The sequence below is a fragment of the Brassica rapa genome, chromosome A07 (assembly GCF_000309985.2).
Source record: "Brassica rapa cultivar Chiifu-401-42 chromosome A07, CAAS_Brap_v3.01, whole genome shotgun sequence".
Taxonomy (NCBI): domain Eukaryota; kingdom Viridiplantae; phylum Streptophyta; class Magnoliopsida; order Brassicales; family Brassicaceae; genus Brassica; species Brassica rapa.
This window is the reverse complement of record NC_024801.2, coordinates 6,239,628-6,263,721: the sequence shown is the minus strand read 5'-3', so window position 1 is coordinate 6,263,721 and position 24,094 is coordinate 6,239,628. Positions and strand designations below refer to the sequence as shown.

Genomic DNA, 24,094 nt, shown 5'->3' with positions numbered 1-24,094 from the left:
GATAACAGGGGTGCTTGAATATGCAATCCTATGATCAAGTTCTAGTTAGCAAGGCTAAAACAAGCAATGAATACAAATCTATCTTGAATATCACAACAAGGCAGATCTATAGTTTGGGGCTAATCCCACAAACCTATATGAACCCTGGATCTAACAGTTGAACTACTCAGACATAGCAAAGCAATTCATATCAATAGATAAATAGAAACTCATAGAATATATGATAAGAAAATGAAACAAGGAGTTCCAATCACAAGTGATCTTCTCTCCAAATGAAACTTGTAACAAAACTAGGTCTAGAAATGAAAAAGCTCTCTCTGCCGTCAAACACTTAGGCTGTATATATTCTACTAGGTTAAAAACTCGTCAGGGCATTTTGGTAATTTGGCTTGGGCTTGGTCTTTAAGTCTGCTGAATCCAAAATGTCGCGTCTGGTGTCTCGACATCGATCGACGGTACTTGTGTACATCGATCAATATTAATCTTCATCTGTCGAGGCATTTCCTGATATCGATCGTCAGCACTGATGCACATCGATCGATTATTCTTCCTCTCGTCGACCTCTAAGTGGCCAGCTCGGGTGAAATGTCTTTTATGCTCCAATGCTCCAAAGTCATAGCTTTACTCCAAAATGCACCTGAACCTGAAAACATACCTAGAAGAGTAGAAAACATAGATATATATATAGTAAAATAATTATATACCATGGACTCAAATCCAAGGTATATCAATGTACACAAGTACCATCGATCGATGTCGAGACATTAGACACGCGACATTTTGGATCCAGCGGACTTAAAACCCAAGGCCAAGCCAAATAACAAAAATGCCCTGACGAGTTTTTAACCTAGTAGATTATATACTGCCTAAGTGTTTTGACGGCAAGAGAGAGCTTTTTGTTACAGTTTTACTTTGAGAGAGAAGAGAGAGTTTTGGAGAGAAGATCACTTGTGATTGGAACTCCTTGTTTCCATTTTTTTTCATCTATACTATGAATTTCTATTTCTTCATTGTTATGAATTGCTTTGCTATGTCTGAGTAGTTCAATTATTAGATCTAAGGTTCAGATAGGTTTGTGGGATTAGCCTCAAACTATAGATCTGCCTTGTTGTGATATTCATGATAGATTTGTATTAATTGCTTGTTTTAGCCTTGCTAACTAGAACTTGATCATAGGATTGCATACTCAAGCACCCTTGTTATCCCATCCTGACATCTATCTATCATATTAGGACTGCTAGAGAGGGCTAACCGCTAATTTAGTATCTTAATAGGGCATATCATACTCGCGCATAGGCCTGGCTACAACCCGTCGATCGATGTCCTCAACTGACTATCGGTCGACGTAGGCAAAGGTATATCGGTCGACGTCTCAATAGTACCATCGATCGACACTCTTTCGTTGTCGACATACTAACCGTTGAGACACAAGATCTAGCCTATTAACCAGTGAAACATGCGACAGCTGATGACTGAGTTAAGCGGTTGACCTCTAACATATCATGCACGCAGCAAATAGGCATCTATAGGTATTATAATCTCCAATACCTGAATAGTGGCCCTGCATCTAATATCATTTCCAACCAAGTTACATTTACTATTTACTTCGCTTGTTACTATTGCTATATTTCATTTAAACATTTACAACTCTTAGAATTAATAAACACTAGATTTAATTGTTCCCTAGCTCCTTGTGGATTCGATCCCTAAGTACTACATCTGAACCTCTTTTGATGAGAGTAACACTCCTTAGGGTAATTTCAGTGGTATCACTTTCATCAAAAGAGGTTCAGATGTAGTACTTAGGGATCGAATCTACAAGGAGCTAGGGAACAATTAAATCTAGTGTTTATTAATTCTAATAGTTGTAAATGTTTAAATGAAATAGCAATAGTAAGAAGCGAAGTAAATAGTAAATGTAACTTGGTTGGAAATGATATTAGATGCAGGGCCACTATTCAGGTGTTGGAGATTATAATACCTATAGATGCCTATTTGCTGCATGCATGATATGTTAGAGCTCAACCGCTTAACTCAGTGATCAGCTGTCGCATGTTTCACTGGTTAACAGGCTAGATCTCGTGTCTCAACGGTTAGTATGTCGAGAACGAAAGAGTGTCGATCGATGGTCCTATTGGGACGTCGACCAATACATATTTGCCTATGTCGACCGATAGTCAGTTGAGGACATCGATCGACGGGTTCTAGCCAGGCCTATGCGCGAGTATGATATGCCCTATTAAGATACTAAATTGGCGGTTAGCCCTCTCCAGCAGTCCTAATATGATAGATAGATGTCAGGATGGGATAACAAGGGTGCTTGAGTATGCAATCCTATGATCAAGTTCTAGTTAGCAAGGCTAAAACAAGCAATGAATACAAATCTATCATGAATATCACAACAGGGCAGATCTATAGTTTGGGGCTAATCCCACAAACCTTTCTGAACCCTGGATCTAATAAATGAACTACTCAAACATAGCAAAGCAATTCATAACAATGAAGAAATGGAAATTCATAGTATAGATGAAAAGAAATGAAAACAAGGAGTCCCAATCACAAGTGATCTTCTCTCCCAAACTCTATATTCTCTCTCAAAGTGAAACTGTAACAAAAAGCTCTCCTGCCGTCACAACACTTAGGCAGTATATAATCTACTAGGTTAAAAACTCGTCAGAGCATTTTCGTAATTTTGCTTAGCCTTGGGTTTTAAAGTCCGCTGGATTCAAAATGTCGCGTCCTCTGTCTCGACATCGATCGATGGTACTTCTGTACATCGATCGATATTAATCTTCATCTGTCGAGGCATCTCTTGGTGTCGATCGACAGCACTGGATGCACATCGATCGATTGTTCTTCCCTTCGTTGACCTCTACGTGGTCAGCTCGGGTGAAATGTCCGTTAAGCTCCAAAATGCTATAAAGTCATCGCTTTACTCCGAAATGCACCTGAACCTGAAAACATACCTAGAAGAGTAGAAAACATAGATATATATATATAGTAAAACACCTATATACCATGGATGAAAACGGGTCAAATCCAAGGTATATCAAGGATGTTCTGAACATTTCAACCGAGGTTCATGTTTTTCACTATGCCAAACTTGACTTGGATCATGCCAGAGTTGAGAAAGATCATGCCAGACTTGAGAAAGATCATGCCAGACTTGAGAAAGATCATGCCAGACTTGAGAAAGATCATCCCAGACTTGAGAAAGATCATGCCAGACTTGACTTGGATCATGAGGTTTCACAAAATGAGCGAGACTTATCTCTTTTGGCTCGATTGGCCCATACTGCACGTACCGGCGACCGTACTGATGGACTGATCGACCCTTTTGATCAGCCAAATTTAACTAAGGCAAGGATCCTTCACCTTTCTGAAGACATAGGACGCACTTGGTTCAGTCTTGTAATAACCCTCACGAGGCAGTTAATTTTTGGTCAAGAAAAACTCTGCTCGACCAGTTTGGAGTTGGTCGATCAGATTTAAAAATAAAGTCGACCCGGTGAATTAATACCTCGACGGGACTGTCTTGTGTTCGAAAGGCCTCTCATTGATAGTTCTGGTAGAGTGTTAATAATGTTGGTCGAATATAATTTAAGCTAGGCAAGTGTTGGGGTCAAAAACGGTTACGACAAATTTAACATTCAAAACGTCCGAATAAGAAAATAAGAGTTTCTCCGAAGAGTACTTTTCGGAGAAAGATTCTTCCTTACGAAAAAGCTTCGCGAAAGAAAGAACCGAGATATCCGAGGAAAGCTCGAAACAGGTCGTTACGCAGCGACCAAACGTCCGCCACGCTCGGTCGCTACGCAGCGACCGAGCGATCGTCCCGCTCGGTCGCTACGTAGCGACCGAGCTCGAGCCAAGCTCGGTCGCTACGTAGCGACCGAGCTCGAGCCAAGCTCGGTCGCTACGTAGCGACCGAGCTCGAGCCAAAGCTCGGTCGCTACGTAGCGACCGAGCGATCGTCCCGCTCGGTCGCTACGTAGCGACCGAGCTCGTCCCGCTCGGTCGCTACGTAGCGACCGAGCTCGAGCCAAAGCTCGGTCGCTACGTAGCGACCGAGCGATCGTCCCGCTCGGTCGCTACGTAGCGACCGGGCTCGAGCCAAAGATCGGTCGCGGTGTAGCGATTGAACCTTTCCGAACAGCGATACGACACCAGTCCTTGCATTCTCGTCAAACCTTCGAATGCTATCTCCCGAAGACCGTGGCAAGCTCAGTCCATGTTTCCCGCTATTCTAATCCATCGATCAAAACTTCGATTAGAAACCGCGGAAAACTCGTAGTAAACGTGTCGAGTCGGAAGACGGCCCAAAGGGACCTAAAACACGACTCGAGGCCCATCCTACGATTTTTCCTAATCAAAAGCCCGTGAACCACAGCATGGTTCACGCTTGGCCCACGAGGAAGGATAAATGTCAAGTTTCCGCGGATAAATACGGAAGTTTTGAAGATAATTGTGAAGATCGGGAAAAATGGAATATCTCCATTTTTTGCTATGACGGCTTAAGGGCAGAAGAGTAAAAACGTAAACCGACCTTGGAGCTAGTATATAAGGAGTCCTAGGCGAGGAGCAGAGAGAGAGAACTTTTTCAGAGCAAACTTAGCACTTAGAGCGATTTAGGCAACTTTCCGTTTTTGTTATTTCGAGCTGCGACTCAATTAGGTTTAGCCGTCTTAGGGTTGCTAGAACTAGGAATCTCGCCGACAGCTCTCGAGCCCAGGCTTATACCTTGTTGTAACGCTCATACGCAGATTCGGAATAAGATCTACTTTGCTCTCTTTTCGATTTCTTATTTTTATCGTTGTTATTCTCGTGTTCTGATTGCTTGACGTGTGGTAATTAACAGATATCCGGGTCCTCTGGGAAACTAGGGTTTTCCTAGTTTCCTTATTTAAACGGAAATCGACAGTGCGAATTTCGGTTCCCACAGTTTGGCGCTAGAAGGAGGGGGACTTACGGATCAATCTAACCCGCAAAAACCACTCAACGATCAGGAACGACATGCGGGATTCGACGTGCGCGAATGTCATCTCGTTCAAGGGGGGAGAAACGGTCGATCGAGCCAAACCTCGGAACGATCTCCTTGTTATCGAGTTGACAATTCGAGATATCGACGTCGCTAGAGTACTAATCGATACCGGAAGCTCGGCCGATATCATCTTCAAAGACACTCTTGAAAAGATGGGGATCAGTCAATCCGAGATCGCAAAATGCCCAAGCCCACTGCTAGGGCTTTCGGGGGAAACGACCATGGCCTATGGATCGATTAGACTCGCTGTCAAAGCCGGAACCGTGACAAACATCACAGAGTTTCTAGTCGTTGACCGCCCCGCGTCTTACAACGTTATCATGGGAACACCATGGCTGAACACCATGCGCGCAATCCCATCAACCTACCATCTTTGCCTCAAGTTCCCGACCCCCAACGGAGTCGAGGTAATCTGGGGAAATCCAAGAGTTTCACAGGTCTGTTTCGCCGCGGAACTAAAACGAAAGAGACCGATCCACGAAATTGCTCCTAAGAGAGCGGAGAAAAAGACCTCCAGCAAAGATACGCGAAGTCAGGATTCAGCGGAATTCTTCTGGCAATCTCGTATCTTCGCAGCTCTAGACGAAAAACGCGAGCCAACTTGTGAACCCGTGGTAACAATCTGTCTCGACGAAGCCTTCCCAGAACGCTGCGTCGAGATTGGAGCCAATCTCCACGAGCCACTAAAGACAGAACTCATAACCTGTCTTAAAAAGAACCTTAACACTTTCGCATGGGCTGCGGAAGACATGCCAGGGATTGACATTAACATAACATGTCACGAGCTGAATATCGATCCAACATTCAAACCCGTCAAACAGAAAAGACGGAAGCTGGGACCCGAACGTGCTACCGCGGTAAACGATGAGGTCGAAAAACTGCTTAAAGTTGGGTCGATAACAGAGGTAAGATACCCGGACTGGCTCGCCAACCCCGTAGTAGTCAAAAAGAAAAACGGGAAATGGCGAGTTTGCGTAGATTTTACCGACCTAAACAAGGCATGTCCAAAGGATAGCTTCCCTCTACCACATATCGATCGATTGGTAGAAGCAACGGCGGGCAACGAACTCTTATCCTTCATGGATGCTTTCTCAGGTTATAATCAAATTAGGATGAATCCCGACGATCGTGAGAAGACTGCGTTCATTACCGATCGCGGAACCTATTGTTATGAGGTAATGCCCTTCGGCCTCAAAAACGCTGGAGCAACTTACCAACGACTCGTGAACCGAATGTTCTCCAAACAACTCGGAAAAACGATGGAAGTTTATATTGACGACATGCTTGTCAAATCCCTCAAAGCAAGAGATCACGTGTCACATCTCGAAGAATGCTTTGCACAACTAAACTCCCATAACATGAAGCTCAACCCGACGAAATGTAGATTCGCCGTGGCATCAGGAGAATTCCTCGGCTACTTGGTGACCAACCGCGGTATCGAAGCAAATCCAAAACAGATCAACGCTCTAATCGAGATGGCTTCGCCGAAGAATAAACGGGAAGTCCAAAGACTGACCGGCAGAATCGCAGCACTTAACCGATTTATTTCACGATCAACAGATAAGTGCCTGCCCTTCTACGACGTCCTGCGAGGGAATAAAAAGTTCGAATGGACGGAAGAGTGCGAAAACGCCTTCCAACAGCTGAAGCGTTATTTAGCTACTCCTCCAGTCCTCGCAAAACCCGTGGAAGGGGAGCCTTTATTCTTATACATCGCGGTATCGGCAACAGCCGTAAGCGGAGTCCTGATCAGGGAAGAACGCGGGGAACAGAGACCTATTTTTTACATAAGCAAAACCTTGCTCGATGCCGAATCTAGGTATCCGTTGATGGAAAAATTGGCATGCGCGGTCGTAACATCGGCCCGAAAACTACGACCATATTTCCAATCCCACACGATTGTTATCCTAACGACTTTTCCCTTACGGACAATTTTGCATAGCCCAAGTCAATCAGGCCGATTGGCCAAGTGGGCGGTCGAGTTGAGCGAGTATGATATCGAATACCGACCAAGGACGAGCGCAAAGTCACAAGTGCTCGCAGACTTTTTGGTCGAACTTCCAGCGGGAGCAATAACCAACGAAGAACCAAATTCCACCTGGCTCCTCCACGTCGACGGATCCTCATCCAAGCAAGGATCGGGTATCGGGATCCGTCTCACATCTCCAACGAGCGAGATCCTGGAACAATCGTTCAGACTGGAATTCCATGCCTCAAACAACGAGGCCGAATACGAAGCATTGATCGCAGGTCTACGTTTGGCTCACGGCTTAAAAATACGTAATCTCCATGCTTACTGCGACTCCCAGTTAGTGGCCAGTCAATTCAGCGGAGAATATGAAGCCAGAGACGAACGGATGGACGCGTACCTCAAACTGGTCCAAGGTCTAGCTCAAGACTTCGACTGTTTCGCCCTTACCCGGATCCCCCGTTCCGAGAATGTCCAGGCGGACGCCCTCGCGGCCTTAGCATCAAGTTCCGATCCAGGACTCAAAAGGGTAATTCCGGTCGAATTCATCGAACATCCGAGTATCGGACCGCCAGTCGTTGTCAATCTCATAGAAGGTCAAGACGACGAGGAAGAAGAGATTACGATACCACCACCATCGGAGCAATCCGATTACGGTTGTGATACCCCATGGCTTCAGACGATTCGAGACTACATTATCGACGGGCAACTGCCCGCCGAAAAATGGTCAGCTCGCAAGATCCGAACACAAGCCGCACGCTACGTAACAGTGGACGGCGAAATCTACAAGTGGAGATTCTCCGGACCACTCTTGACGTGCCTGGAAGGAGAAAAGGCGAGGAAAGTGATGGAGGAAATACATTCCGGCTCATGCGGCAACCATTCCGGCGGAAGATCACTAGCCGTGAAAATCAAACGCCATGGATACTATTGGCCAACAATGATCGGAGATTGCGAGAAATTCGCACGAAAATGCGAAAAATGCCAAAGGCATGCGCCAACTATCCGACAACCGGCCGAAGTTCTTTCCTCCATCACATCGCCCTATCCCTTTATGCGCTGGGCCATGGATATTGTCGGACCTCTGCATAATTCAAAGCAAAAGCGGTTTCCTTCTAGTGCTTACCGATTTCTTCTCAAAATGGGTAGAGGCCGACTCGTACGCGAGTATAAAAGACGTCCAAGTCGAGAATTTCGTATGGAGAAACATCATCTGTAGGCATGGAGTTCCTTACGAAATCGTAACCGATAACGGGTCTCAATTCATTTCCACCCGATTCGAGGCATTCTGCGAAAAGTGGAAGATACGACTCAACAAGTCAACTCCCAGATATCCGCAGTGCAACGGACAGGCTGAAACAATCAACAAGACCATTCTCGACGGACTGAAGAAACGCTTGGAGGCCAAAAAAGGAAGATGGGCCGACGAACTCGAGGGAGTCCTCTGGTCTCACCGTACCACCCCAAGGCGAGCAACGGGAGAAACTCCCTTCGCCTTGGTATACGGGACGGAGTGCATGATTCCCGCAGAAGTAGAATTTCCCGGTGTTCGAAGAAGGTTCTTACCCGAACGAGAGGAACTCAACAATGCTATGCTCTTGGACGATCTCGACCTCATTAACGAACGCCGGGATCGAGCGCTCATCCGAATTCAAAACTACCAGCACGCCGCTGCAAGATACTATAATTCCAACGTACGGAATCGTAGGTTCAATCAGGGAGATCTGGTCCTTCGCAAAGTTTTCCAAAACACCGCTGAACGAAACGCGGGAAAACTCGGAGCAAACTGGGAAGGTCCCTATAAAATCGAAAAAGTCGTCCGACCAGGTTCCTACGAAATAGCCAACATGCAGGGCGTAAAAATCCCTAGAACCTGGAATGCGATGCATCTCAAAAAATACTATCACTAAACGAACCAACTCGCAATCACTGAACTACGAGACGGCTTGATCTCCGCAAGGAGTACGTAGGCAGTTTGCCGAAAGGCAAATTCAGCTGTCCCCCCTCATTAAAAAAGGGGGGAGTGGGTACGTATACTCGTATACTCCCAAAAAAATCGAAAAACTTCTTACCGCACTCTTGGTGTTTTCGACTTATCAAAACATCCTCACCCGTGAAACCACACGAGGTCTTCGGAGATTATTCGGCCGCTTGGGAGAATCAAACCTTTAGCATCGCGAGACGTCGCAAAAGATGCCTCAAAGATGGTTTCTTCCGAGCAAACGAAATCTCCACAAAAAGACACATATATGCACACATTAACATTTATTTTGCGCAAATTAATCAAAACAACGGCACACGCCACCAAGTCCGATGCTGATCACATCGAACTCACAAACGTCCTAAACAGACATAGCCATCTCATGAAGATGACTCTCTTACATCCGACACAAGGATAATAGCGCTATAAAAGAAATCCGAAATTTTGGTCCAGCACTTCCGGTCTCCGGAGAGATGCTCGATTCGTATCAAACAAGTCGTATAAGCCGAGAACTTTTCGCGGACTTTACATCGATACGAATCAGGAAGAAATCGCGACAGGAAAAACGATAGCCGGTTAGTCGCCGCACAATCCTTAAACCGAAAGTAAACCTAGGTCTTGCCCTAAACCCAGCGCACTGGTCTCTAACATCTCAAAGGCATGATATCGAAAGATAAGAGATTCTTAAACCACGCCTCTATGTTACGTTCGATACCTTCAGCACCCCGCGGAGTTCACATCTCGCGGAAGAACTCTCGAAACAGGTCTCGAATAAAACATTTCACAATCGAAGAAGGATATGAGACGACAACTCATCACCTTCCTCCTCACTATTCACAAATTCATAAAAAGCGTTATCCGATTATCATATTATAAAGCCGCAGAGCGGCAGGGATTCAAAGCCACACACGGCCAGTCCCGAAATACAAACAAGGCCATTCAAGGCCAAAACATAAAGACATAAAAAAAAAAAAACAAATCTCTCGCAAGAGATTTAACCCAAATCACCCTCAGAACTTACGCCCCCTCTTCACCCGCCGCCTCGTCCGAGCCTGGAGCCGCGTCACTTCCATTCTCTCCGACCATCGGATCTTTCCCCTCTGGGTCTTCTGAACACGTCGGAAGGAAGCAAGCGGATTTTAGGTCGGCCAGGATGAGACCGAAATCGCCATCCTCGGCCGCCATATCTCCCTTACAGCCGGACAGTCGGGCCTCTTCGGCCTCCAAGGTCGGGGGAGTCTCACTTTGGAACGACCGAACTACGGCCATCCCGCCCTCAATCGTCGCCAAAGCGAAATCCCTGCTCCGGATACACTCGAGGGAATCCAGGGAAGCGGAAATCTTCGCCAAGCGACCTGAAACTCCGCGCGAAGGGCATCCGTAGCCTCTTGGATCCCGCGGCGCGCTAGTCCAGCGTCGCTCTCGATTTGACGCTGGAGTCGACGCACTTCCGAGGATTTGGCCTTCCTGGCCTTCTTTTCCTTAAGTAAAGAACTCGCCGTCTTCCCGAGGTCCCTCTCAAGCTCTCCTATCGCAACCTCGAGCTTCGACACTTTCGCAGAGTGAGAATCCTCGACAGCCGTCAACATAGCCTCGGTTTCGGACCATCTCCCCTGAAGCTCCACCAACTCCCCGGAAAGACGACTGGTCTCAGAGCCGCATTCGCTGATCATCCCATCGATCAACGATATGAACTGCGAACGGTAAAAATTCCTAAGATTAAGTCCGTAAAGAGAATGCACGAAAGACGATCGAGAATTCAAACAAGAAACAAACCTTTCCACGAAGTCCCGATGCTAGGCTCGACCCACCTCGCTGCGAAGTCTCCCCGTCACCGCTCTTGGCCAGTTTCCTCTTCCGACTCTTAGGCTGAGTAACCTGGACAGCGCTAGGAGCACGCAACGCCAGAACGATTTCTTTTCTGGCCGGAGGCGGAGGCATAGAGTCAGCTGCCTTTTCTTTGTCCTCGACGAGGATCGGAGTCGTGGAAGATCCCGCAGGTAGGACTTGCGGGAGGGGAGCCGCGACGTCAGTCCCATGACACGGGGCAACGACCTGCTCGGAGGAAGACGGAAACTCGGAGCCAGTCTGAGCCAATCCTTTCTCGGCTTGACGACGAACTAGTTTCTCTCGGAAAGAAAGATGACCGGCAACACAAGCCGGCACTTCCGCCGGAGAAGTTGGAACTGGAGCCGGAGAAGTGGCCTCACCCATCTCGACGTCGGAATCCTTCTTATCACCTTGGGAGGAAGACATGTTGAAAGGAAAGTTATGAAGCTAGAGAGGTTTTTGAAGAAATGAAGAAGGAAAGGTGTGAAGAGAATGAATGACAAGAGCTCATTACATATAGAAGTATGGGTTCGGAACGTCGCCTCGACAACTTTTATTTCGCGGAGTTTTAAATGTAAATTTCGTCCAATACACTCAACCTTGTAAAAGTCATCTATCCGCCCGCTAGAGTCACAACTCTAACGGGCTGGGGGGCTAACTGTTGGGGTCAAAAACGGTTATGACAAATTTAACATTCAAAACGTCTGAATAAGAAAATAAGAGTTTCTCCGAAGAGTACTTTTCGGAGAAAGATTCTTCCTTACGAAAAAGCTTCGCGAAAGAAAGAACCGAGATATCCGAGGAAAGCTCGAAACAGGTCGTTACGCAGCGACAAACGTCCGCCACGCTCGGTCGCTACGTAGCGACCGAGCGATCGTCCCGCTCGGTCGCTACGTAGCGACCGAGCGATCGTCCCGCTCGGTCGCTACGTAGCGACCGAGCTCGAGCCAAGCTCGGTCGCTACGTAGCGACCGAGCGATCGTCCCGCTCGGTCGCTACGTAGCGACCGAGCTCGAGCCAAAGCTCGGTCGCTACGTAGCGACCGAGCGATCGTCCCGCTCGGTCGCTACGTAGCGACCGAGCTCGAGCCAAAGCTCGGTCGCTACGTAGCGACCGAGCGATCGTCCCGCTCGGTCGCTACGTAGCGACCGGGCTCGAGCCAAAGATCGGTCGCGGTGTAGCGATTGAACCTTTCCGAACAGCGATACGACACCAGTCCTTGCATTCTCGTCAAACCTTCGAATGCTATCTCCCGAAGACCGTGGCAAGCTCAGTCCATGTTTCCCGCTATTCTAATCCATCGATCAAAACTTCGATTAGAAACCGCGGAAAACTCGTAGTAAACGTGTCGAGTCGGAAGACGGCCCAAAAGGACCTAAAACACGACTCGAGGCCCATCCTACGATTTTTCCTAATCAAAAGCCCGTGAACCACAGCATGGTTCACGCTTGGCCCACGAGGAAGGATAAATGTCAAGTTTCCGCGGATAAATACAGAAGTTTTGAAGATAATTGTGAAGATCGGGAAAAATGGAATATCTCCATTTTTTGCTATGACGGCTTAAGGGCAGAAGAGTAAAAACGTAAACCGACCTTGGAGCTAGTATATAAGGAGTCCTAGGCGAGGAGCAGAGAGAGAGAACTTTTTCAGAGCAACTTTGCACTTAGAGCGATTTAGGCAACTTTCCGTTTTTGTTATTTCGAGCTGCGACTCAATTAGGTTTAGCCGTCTTAGGGTTGCTAGAACTAGGAATCTCGCCGACAGCTCTCGAGCCCAGGCTTATACCTTGTTGTAACGCTCATACGCAGATTCGGAATAAGATCTACTTTGCTCTCTTTTCGATTTCTTATTTTTACCGTTGTTATTCTCGTGTTCTGATTGCTTGACGTGTGGTAATTAACAGATATCCGGGTCCTCTGGGAAGTTAGGGTTTTCCTAGTTTCCTTATTTAAACGGAAATCGACAGTGCGAATTTCGGTTCCCATAGCAAGCTTAGTTGAAAGCAAGACGAGATTCGAAGGATGAGAAATTTTAGTCGAAAACTGTCCGAAATTGTCGTTATGTTTCTTAACTAAATTCCGACCAGTCTAATACCCTCACCAGCTATTCTGCTTGCTTTTTCAGTAAATCAGTCACATGAGCTGCACCTACCTGCTTGCTTGCTTCACTAAAGTCACATGAAAGTCACAAGCTGGTTGCTTGTTTAATAAAAACAAAATAATGTTTCTTCCAAGGAGGGAAAGGACAGCAACTTGCTTTGGTTTAAGTAAACCCTCAGCTGAAGCAACCCCTCATGCTATAAAATACCTTCTTCTCTCTTCTGGACGTCCTGTTGCACAAGAAAAAACCAGAGAAAATTTCAGAGAGAAAGAGAGAAAGAAAAGAGAAAAATCTGTGAGAAAAACTCATGCAAAAATTCAGAAAAAAAATCAGAGAAGAGAAGTGAGCATGGACGACCCTTTCTCACCCTTCTGTGAATTTAATCAGTGAGTTTTGGAGTGTTTAAGAGCTGAAGGTTTGGCGTCCTGAAGTAGAGAATCACCGATGTTCTTCAGCATTTGATTTTGATCGGTATGATGGTTGTGGATAAGTTTATGTGAGAAATTTTGTTGGTTTGCCTACACTGGAGATAAATTCTGAATAAATCCAACCATGGATTCTTGTGGTGTTGATCAGGTTAATTCGTGGTTAGCTTGAAGAGAGACAACCAGTCAAGTTTAATTAGTTGAGTAAAACCGGTAAGCTTCAGCTTCTTGATTCAGCCATGTTTTGAGGAGAACCAATTGCTGTATGTTGGTTAACCTGTCAGGATCAGTTGTCTAAGGTCTTGTTCTCTTCAGTCTTGGTTGGTTTATGATTTAATCCGTCTCATAGAACCAGTAGACGAACTGATAAGAATTATGGGAATTAATCCGAACTGATTTGATCTTGTTTAGAACTGAATTGAGCTGAGTATGTTCTGATCTGATCTGAGCCGAGCTGTCTATGGTCTGAAATTGTCTTGAACAGATGTCGTCTGAGTATAACCGAGTTAAGCTGTTGGGAACTGATTAGAACCGGAGTTAGCTGAGCATGAACTAAGCTGATATGAACCGAGTTAAATTGTTAAAGCTTGAACCGAGCTGAACATGGTATCAATCTGTCTTGAACCGAACTGAACTGAAATGTTATGAACTGAGTTGAGTTTCTTCTTGAACCAGACTAGTGAACCTTATGTTTCAACTGTTATGTTTTGAATTCAGATGGCCAAAGAGAGTATTCGGATCAGCCGGATCCTTGTGCATGTTCTGAACCGAGAGTGATCCAGAAGTGAAGTGTGATTAGCTTGAGCTCGAGTCTAGTCTTCCTTAGTCAATCTCATGGATTTAAAGGTGAGTCTAGATAGATGATGAATGAATTATGAATGAGTATGCATGATTGCATATTGAATATGGTTGATAAATTAAGAATTAATCATGAATTAATTAAGGGATAATCATTGATTAATTAAGGATTAATCATAGATTAATCAAGGAGTAATTATAGTTGATTGATTAAGTATTATCCCTTGATCTATATTTATATATGAAGTATTTATCTAGTTTAAGTACTTAAGAATTAATAAGAATAATTCTTTGAGGTTATCCCGAGCCTTAGTACTTGTTTTCAAGTACTAATCTATAAGTATTCTATTAATAAGTGTGAATCATGTGAAGTCTTATTGTATACTCACTCTCCCGAAAGTTCCGCATTGCCGTCAATTGGTCTTGCGATATGGATCAAGGTCATGAAGACACGATGATGGGGTCGCACCCTGGAGGCCGTGTAACTGCATGTAGCGTTGGATGTTCTATCTTGGAATATTTGATGGAGATGATGGTTATATTTATTCCCCGTTAGGCTCAGTTAGCCTTGGTGATTTTCCGGGTTTAGCATATATATATTAAGAGTATGAGTAATTGGCGGGTATCGTGGATGTGATGTTTAAGATAGATTCACATGGATGGATTGAGAGGCCTTATAATTATATTAATTATGGAATATAATTCTACTGCATTCAAATGGTGTCGCTTGCTCGGGATACTATTGATATGTGTTTGGGTGTGGGATTAGACTCACTGAGTAAACTAGTTACTCATGACTCATTTGATATGCAGGTAACCAGTAGTTTGTAGACCTTTACTCTAGGATGGGAAGGAACGTCATTAGCCAGCGGTACTTTTATTACCCTTCCAGTCGTTTTGATATACTTTATGTATAAGGTTTGTTGACCGAAAACCTCGAGGTTAATCTATAAGATTTTGTAAGATTCTTTTAAATGAATAAGTATATAGTGTATAAAGAATGTTTTTAAAGTACGGGTTCCAAATGATATTAGTCCTTGTCCGAACGAACCAACTACTGGGTATTACTCTTAAGGTTGTAAAGCCTCGGGTTGTACCTAATAGGATATGTGTACTTAGGCGGTTGGCCTAAGGTACCTGGATTTATTTCGGGAACTTCGGGTTAGTCATTTATGTACACATTGTGGCTTCTCGGTTTGGTTTCAGTTACGAGTGATCAGCTGTGCATGTTCTTGTTTGATTGTTGCACGGCTGGTCGAGTCAACTTATACTTAGACCAGATCGGGGGTGTCACAAAGGTGGTATCAGAGCATGGTTATACGATGCTTGAATGGGACTTGTTTCAAAAGTTTTTCGAGTAAAAATGAGTCGCAAGGATAATTAGGATGTGCTGGCTGGTTCCTTCATCTTAGGATAGATAGTCATGGGTTGTTACCTTACTGTTATCTTTCATACGAGATGCATCAAGGCAAGCTCGACGGAGTGGAGTGTACTTACCAATTTTGATCCTGTCAAGATCGAGATTCCTACAGTCATGATTGAGCTTTCTACCGTCATGATTCGGTTTGTTATCGACATGTTTTGGTTCAATCCGGTAATGCTTCAATCCATTATCATCATGCTCGGGTGAGCTAAGGACGTGATCGGGTTTGCTACTGATACCACTCAAATTACCCTAAGGAGTGTTACTCTCATCAAAAGAGGTTCAGATGTAGTACTTAGGGATCGAATCCACAAGAAGCTAGGGAACAATTAAATCTAGTGTTTATTAATTCTAAAGGTTGTAATGTTTTAAATAAAATAGCAATAGTAACTAGCGAGTAAATGATAAATGTAACTTAGGTTGGAAATGATATTAGATGCAGGGCCACTATTCAGGTGTTGGAGATTATAATTCCTATAGATGCCTAAATGTTGCATGCATGATATATTAGAGCTCATTCGCTTAACTCAGTGATCAGCTGTCGCATGTACCACTGGTTAACAGACTAGATCTTGTGTCTCACCGGTTAGATGCAGACACAAGAGAGTGTCGATCGATAGTCTATTAAGACGTCGACCGATAAACTTTTGCCAACATCGATCGATTGTCAGTTGAGGACAACGATCGACGGGTTCTAGCCAGGCCTATGCGCGAGTATGAAATGCTCTACTAAGATTCTAAATTGGCGGTTGGCCCTCTCTAGCAATCCTAATATGATAGATAGATGTCAGGATGGGATACCAATGGTGCTTGAATATGCAATCCTATGATCAAGTTCTAGTTAGATAGGCTAAAACAAGCAATGAATACAAATCTATCATGAATATCACAACCAGGCAGATCTATAGTTTGGGGCTAATCCCACGAACCTATCTGAACCCTGGATCTAACAGCTGAACTACTCAGACATAGCAAAGCAATTCATATCAATAGATAAATAGAAACTCATAGAATATATGATAAGAAAATGAAACAAGGAGTTCCAATCACAAGTGATCTTCTCTCCAAATGAAACTTGTAACAAAACTAGGTCTAGAAAAGAAAAGCTCTCTCTGCCGTCAAAACTTAGGCAATGTATATTCTACTAGGTTAAAAACTCGTCAGGGCATTTTGGTAATTTGGCTTGGCCTTGGTCTTTAAGTTTGCTGAATCCAAAATGTCGAGTCTGGTGTCTCGACATCGATCGACGGTACTTGTGTACATCGATCGATATTAATCTTCATCTGTCGAGGTATTTCCTGATATCGATCGTCAGCACTGATGCGCATCGATCAATTATTCTTCCTCTCGTCGACCTCTAAATGGTCAGCTCGGGTGAAATGTCCTTTATGCTCCAAAATGCTCCAAAGTAATAGCTTTACTCCGAAATGCACCTGAACCTGAAAACATACCTAGAAGAGTAGAAAACATAGATATATATATATATATATATATATATATATAAAATAATAATATACCATGGATAAAAAAGAGTCAAATCCAAGGTATATCAACTCCCCTAGACTTACCCTTTTGCTTGTCCTCAAACAAAACATACAGGCAGTCTCTCTGAAAGAGGTTTGAAAATATTTGGGAACTTAAGATTTTAAAAAGATAGAAATCTTTCCTCAATAAATTTGCAACCACATTTAAAAAGTCATAATCACAAAAGCACACTATGCAATATCCTAGCTTAGCAACCATTTCAAACATAACACAACTCATCAATTCACGTCTGACATCCCCTCTACTGATTTCATTTCTTAGCATAAATATAAAGTGAATGCTTTACCTTGGGAGTATCGATCACAGGATGCAAGGATTTCAGACAGGTATCTGGAGCTGCAGGTAAAAGTTAGTTCTTAGTTTCTCTCTCTCTAAATTTTTTCTCTTGAGTCAAAGTCTGCTTCTATTGCAGGATCAGTGACCAAGATTGGACAGGCTTCCATGAATCAAAACTTAATGGTGGTTGCCACCAAGTTCTGTTCACTTCTTTTTTTGACCTATATCCAAGAGTTCTTTGCGAAAGCGAGCCTTGAAGATTGCCGCCTCCAAGTCTCGTTTCGAACTCTTGTATTTGAGTCTTTATGAATCAAGCCTTATTGGTTTTAGCCACCAAGTCCTGTTCAGACTCATCCTAATTAAACAATAGATCTTACTTATTATTATTATTTTTTTTTTTAATACTCTATAACTAATCTAGGGTCGAAACCTAGAGAGAGAAAATGTGATAAATAATCTAAACCAGGCGTTACCTTCCAGACCTATCTGAAGAATCCGATCCCATGTATACCAAGCCCCAAGACAAGCGGTTATGTCAGGTTTAGTGTTGGAAATCAGCTTTTGTTACTTCATACGGTTCAAGGCAAGTGTGTAGTTGATAGGTTGATCTGCTTTAGCATCTTTAGTGCTATCTGCAATCAGTAAATCTAAAATGGTGCTAATAATTCGTTAGATATTCATGTTTAAATCAATATAAGATTATAGTCCCTATTTTCGATAGCTAAGCATAATTTATTTGAAATTCCTTTTTACGTAAGAATAAAATAAATTATATCAGTAAATCTCCCCCCCCAGACTTAAATTACACTGTCCCAGTGTAACTCAGCCGGAGTTATGATGAAATGTGTATGATGTACGAAATGTAACAAGTAGGTAAGATACATCTGACCGGATTAAATATCGATCGATGGGTAAGTGTTACATCGATCGTCGTGTGGTTGCCTATGTCGAATGATGTCGACTTCTCGTCGTCGGTCGATATTCAAGTCCTCCTACTTGGTTCTCCTAAATCTGAAAGAGATAAAACGAAAGAAATTAATTGCTAGCTAGAAAACCGAAGTAAAATACCTAATAGTGGGTTGCCTCCCACTCAACACTTGGTTATAGTCATTTAGCTTGACTGTGGTAGTGATTGGCTATTGGGTGGAGAAGCATCTGCTTGTTGGAAAGCAAGCATCCACGTCATCTATGCGAATTCTAGACCAAGATGCAATGAAACTTCTTGTGGCCTCATCATTTCTTGTCCATTTGTCATCCATCTTCCCAAGTACATTGGAGATGTTCTGTAGCTTTTCTTGAATGTTGTCAATGCTGACCTGGTGCCAGCCTATGTTGTCATAGACGTATGCTGAAAGATCTGTCAGTTCCTTTTGCATTGACTCTACTGTCTTGTGTATCAGCTGCTCGCCGATTGGTATAGATTCGGCGTCGATCGATGCGATTACGTGTTTGTTGGTCGATCTCGGTGAGTTGCCGTCGATCGATTTTGCTTTTGTCATGTCGATCGATGCTGATATCTTATGTTGAGCTGCGAGTTGCCTCTGAATGGCTTTGACTTCTTTCTGTAGCCATTCTACGTTGTTGTCTAGTCCACTGATTTTGTTGTCGAATGGAAAGTAGATGTCATCGCAGCGTTTGTCAAGTCGTTCGTCCATGGTGTCTAGAGCAGTGTAGATATTGGATGTGATCTTGTCAACCTCTGCTGCTGTGTAAGGAAGTAACTCCACAGGTTTCTTGCCATCGATCCAGGGTCTTCTTAGTCTGTTGATCGATGCTGATTTTTCCTGCAAAAAACTTTGATTAGTAATGTTCTCAATATCCTTTTGGGCATCAAGTAATTGCTAGATAATTTGTTTAAATCTATCATGACGGGTGATATAAAACGGTCATGCATATCCTCGTAAGTCCTCAGCCTCTCATTCATTGCTGAGACTTTGGCGTCGAGCGATGTGAAGGTGCACATGTCGATCGATGTGGCTGGATGTTGGTCCTTCTTGCGAATCGTGTCCAGATCTTGCTGTAGTAGCTCGATTGTAGTGCTTAGCCAGTCCACGTTGTTGTTGAGAGGGCAGTAAACGTCGTTTATCCTTATGTCGATGTATGAGACTTCCCATTCATCCCTGTGTTGTGTTGAACATCGCGGTTCTGCAAGGATCTTAGCTGTAGGAAGACTTACGTCGATCGATGTTGCACGTGGTGCGTCGATTGATGCTGAGGTCGTAGCTTCCTTCTCAAGTTGCTGACGTAAACTTTCAATTTCTGTCCTCATTTTTGTCATACATCTGAAAAGCTCATTGTAGCCTCTATCGAAAGGCTGATGTGTTTCATCTACCAGTGTTTTGAGCTCCTCTCCTAGTTTCTCCTGAGCTCCACAAATACCAAACACCATTTCATCGATTTTTTCTTTGGTGTAGAGTTCTGGTGCCAGTCTTGTGAGTGTGAAGGAAGTGGCATGTTCTGGAAGACAGATGTGGCTCTCTTCAAAAAGAGATGCTCTTTCCAGTATTTTCCTGATGTTGTCCTTTGAGACAGGTATCATCTCACCAGCTGCGCTTCGTGCGTGTTCACGCTCATCTCTGTAGACTCCATATTCGTCCCTTTGTTCCCAAGTGAACTTTCTGGCTCCATACATGTCGAAAGCGCGGCTCCCACATTCATAGCGTCTGTCGATCAACGTCGGATCATCCATATCGATCGACGTTGGTGTTACCCTGGCGATCGATGTCTCCGTTGTACCGTCGATCGATGCTTGCCCTTTTGGTTGGCGTGATAGATCTGTGTTGATCTCTGTTGTGGCGACTCCTGCGTGGTTGTTAGGATTTGTTAGAATGACGTCTGGACTGCCACGTTGCTGTGAGAACAGGTTGTCAGGTCCATTGGCTACTTGATGGATGTCTGCTATGTCCTCTCTGGACACTTGTAAAATCCTTCCATCCATTGCACGTGCGTTGCCATCTGGATCCTTGAAAATACCAAATTCATCAGGTGTTAGAAAACCGTAATCAATGTTTGCATAATTATTCATTTTAGAAATAGAGAGATTAGGGTTTAGAGTAGTATCGATCGATGTAGATACAGTTACATCGATCGATGGCAGAGTAATTTTTGCATAACTTGTGTTCTTGAGATTATTGCTCTTCATGGATTTTTCTGTTGATGTAGAAGGAAGAGTGTTCATCTTATTTGCTTGTGTGTTTGCTCTGATGTGTGTAGGTGGTTTCGGAGGTGTAAAACAATTTATATAGGTATCTGTAAACCTGGTTAGGGAGGGAATATTTTCCTGCTCCTGAATTTTCGCTGCGGCGCGAATATCGATCGATTTTCCTTTCGATGTGTCGATCGATGTGAGCGGTTGTTTTGCTGGACGAGGGTGGGTATCGACCGATGTGGAGTGCACAGCGTCGAACGATGTTGGAAACGTGTTGGTGAACTTGTGTATTTCAAGTCTTTCATCCTGCAAAGACATTTCTATTGCACGTTCTTTCCAGTAATCCTCATCGTATTCCTCGGTATGTTCCTCATGAGGTGAAGTAATTACAGTGTCAACTGCAAAACTTTCATGGAAACCACTGTCTGCCCAACTGCCTATGGAATAATCATCATGTCCTCTCCTAGTTGGAGGTTGGAAGGCAAAATGTTGGTAACAATGATTAGGTGAAGCGAAATGGTCAAGTGGGTGCATTACATCGAGTGACGTGTTGTTGTGGTCATCGGTCACCATTGACACATTGGAATCGATCGATGGAAAGGTTGGGGTGTCGATCGATTTCGAGTACTCTGTTTCGTACTCCGATTCATACTCTGCTCCACAATGGCATGCGCCAATGAAGCCAAGGTCTTTCCCATAATCCACAGAATTAATTACCTTTCTCTTAGGTCGGATGGGATCGTAGTGGATGTTTGGGTCTATGAGCGTTAGACACAATTTGTTTTTGTTCATGTCACATACAGCTCCTACTGTAGCTAGGAAGGATCTTCCAAGCAGAAGTGAAGAGTTCCAGTTAAGCTCGATGTCTAAGACATGAAAATCTACAGGGACAAGGGCATTACCAATCAGTACCTCCAGATCTCTCATGATATCTCCGGATCGTTTTTCTGAAAGATCCACGAAGGTGAAGGATTCTGTTGAGGGTTCGATGGTCAAACCAAGCTGGTCTGCCATAATTCTAGGGAAGATACTAACCGATGCTCCTGTGTCACACATTGAATGGGGAAATTCAACACCCTTGACTATGCATGGTATTGCAAACTTCCCAGGATCACTCTTCTTCGTCAATGTGATCCTGTGTTTCATCTTTCCTCTGGCTTGATGAAACATTCTCCTAATGTCCTCCTCAGTTACCATTGTTTCTCTGAAGAACATCCACAACCGGTGTGTGAAGTAAGCTTCATCAAAAGGTTTTTCGATTGGGATTCTGAGGACTTGTTTAGTAAAACCATCCATCTCCTTATCGTTAGCTTCCCTCTTAAGGTTTTTAGGAATCTTCTCCTTTCTTTTCCTTAACCTTCTCCTTTCAGATTCTTGTTCTTCTTGAACAGATTTTGTTGAACTAGTTAAAGGGTTGGGTTTTGGTTCGGGTGGGTTTGCTAATGGTTTAGGTGGTGGTCTGAGTGCATTGATGTAATCATTATCGATTGAGGGTAACCGCACTCGGTATGTCAGAGGTGTCTGTCGATCGATGGGAGGTGTGTTGTAACGATCGACGTCGGACTCACTCTGTCGATCGATGGTTTAGTTAACCGATCGATCGATTTTTTCATAGAAGGGGAGGGTGGGTGAGGATGCTTAGCTGCGAATTCTTCATGAGTTAGAATTCGAACCGCATTGCATTCAGTCGAATTGGCAGACGACGTCGATCGATGACTGGAGTAATCCGTCCATCGATCTTCATCATGGTCTGTCGATCGATGCGAGTTCATCGACATCGGTCGACACCATTGGGATCCGCCGAGACTCATGGAGCTTTCGATTTCGAAATCTCCTTCCTCAAGGTTTTCATTTCTCACCACTTGCCAGAATTCATCATCTATGATGGCATTTACGTGGTGTTTCCCTTTGTCGGCTCCTGCCTCTCTAGCGAAAGCTTCTTGCCTCTTAATAGTCTCGCCCGTCTGAATTACTTGGGTTTCAAGTTTTCTCATCTGAGTCCCTAAGGTCTCGATTTTGGTGTTCAGATTGTTGTAGGCAGAGTCTATCTTACCGTTGAAATCCACGGTGATTTGTTGTTGTCCCAACAGTACTCGATCAATTATTTCTTCGATCTTGCTTTCCTGAGTCTGGGGTGGTGGATTTTGATAGTAAGAGTTCGAGTAGCTCTTGCTGTTGTTGAAGGGTTTTTGAAATTGTGAACTTTGGTTACTTATTTGGCCATTTCCAAAGAAGTTTTTGTTTCCGTCCTGGTTTCCAAATTTCTGGAATCCGGTACCTCCGATGTAGTTCACATCTTCTTCTCCTTCTGTATCTGCTACTCCTCCTTCAGCTGAACAGACTTGCTTCCTAAGAAGTTCGTGCACCACATCTAACTTAGCTCTTACTTCGTCCATCTGTTCCTTCCCGATAGAGGCTACAGACTTCTTCCGTTCAGAGTCATTGTTTTTGGTGCTGCTGCTGTTAGCAAGGTTTTCGATAAGTCTCACAGCTTCCAACGGATTCCGAGTAGTGAAGTTTCCTTCACTCGCCGTATCAAGAGCCATTTGATACTGTAAGGCGAGACCTCGAAAGAAATTGCCTAGCAGCTGCACTTCATTAAATCCGTGGTGTGGACAGTCTCGCTGGAAAAACCTAAATCTAATCCATGCATCTTTGAAGGACTCTCCAGCCTTCTGCGAGAATGTGGAAATTTTGTTTCGAAGTTCTTCAGCGCGCGCCTCTTCGAAGAAGTTTCGTAAGAAAGCATTCTTGATGTCGCTCCAGGATGTTAAAGATCCTGTGGGTTGCTGCCTAAGCCAATGCATCGCTTCTCCCTTCAGCGTGTATCCGAAGAGCTTGCACAGCAGGTAATCTTCGGAGACTCCTTCCATCCGAATGGCAGCGATTAGATCCTTGAACCGTTCCAAATGGTCCATAGGATGCTCGTGCGGTAACCCAGAGTAGGGTATCTGCGACACGAGAGTGTAGTATTGAGGCTTCAGCTCGAAATTCTGCTTCTGGATCTCCGGAAGTGGTTTCGATCGAGCGTCCTCATCTACAGGTTGAGCAGCTCCTGTAGCATCAGCATCAGGGATTACAGTTCCCTGAGCATCTATTTTCTGACATGTTGCATTACGCAGATGACCGGCCTGGTCATAAAGGTTTCCGTTCTCATCCTGAGTTAGAATAATAATGTTTTCCATTTTTGACGACACGGTATCGATCGTTATCGAACGATTGGGATCGATCGACGATGACGGTCTGGTGTCGGTCGACGGTTGGTTATGTGTATCGATCGACGACGAAGTGGTTGCGTCGAGCGATGTGGAACGTTGACCTCTACGGATGGTGCTTTCCAAATGAGCAGGATCGTCTGTCAACAGCAAGTCTTTCTCTTTGTTGCTTCTGTTACCGCTGGGCATACACCTGAAAAGACAAGAAAAAGAAAGATTGTTATAAAAGGGGGTAAGGAAAAGAATAAGAATTAATAAAATTAAATCTAATGGCGATCAAAGCTCCCCGGCAACGGCGCCAAATTTGATACCACTCAAATTACCCTAAGGAGTGTTACTCTCA

The 24,094-nt window shown here is 44.2% G+C and overlaps 1 non-coding gene across 1 annotated transcript; it reads left to right on the top strand.

The window, feature by feature from the left end:
• Positions 1–23,137: 23,137 nt before the first annotated feature.
• Positions 23,138–23,244, top strand: LOC117126946. The gene has a single exon (XR_004449707.1). It is a non-coding gene; the product is annotated as a small nucleolar RNA R71 (small nucleolar RNA).
• The last annotated feature ends 850 nt before the right edge of the window (positions 23,245–24,094 follow it).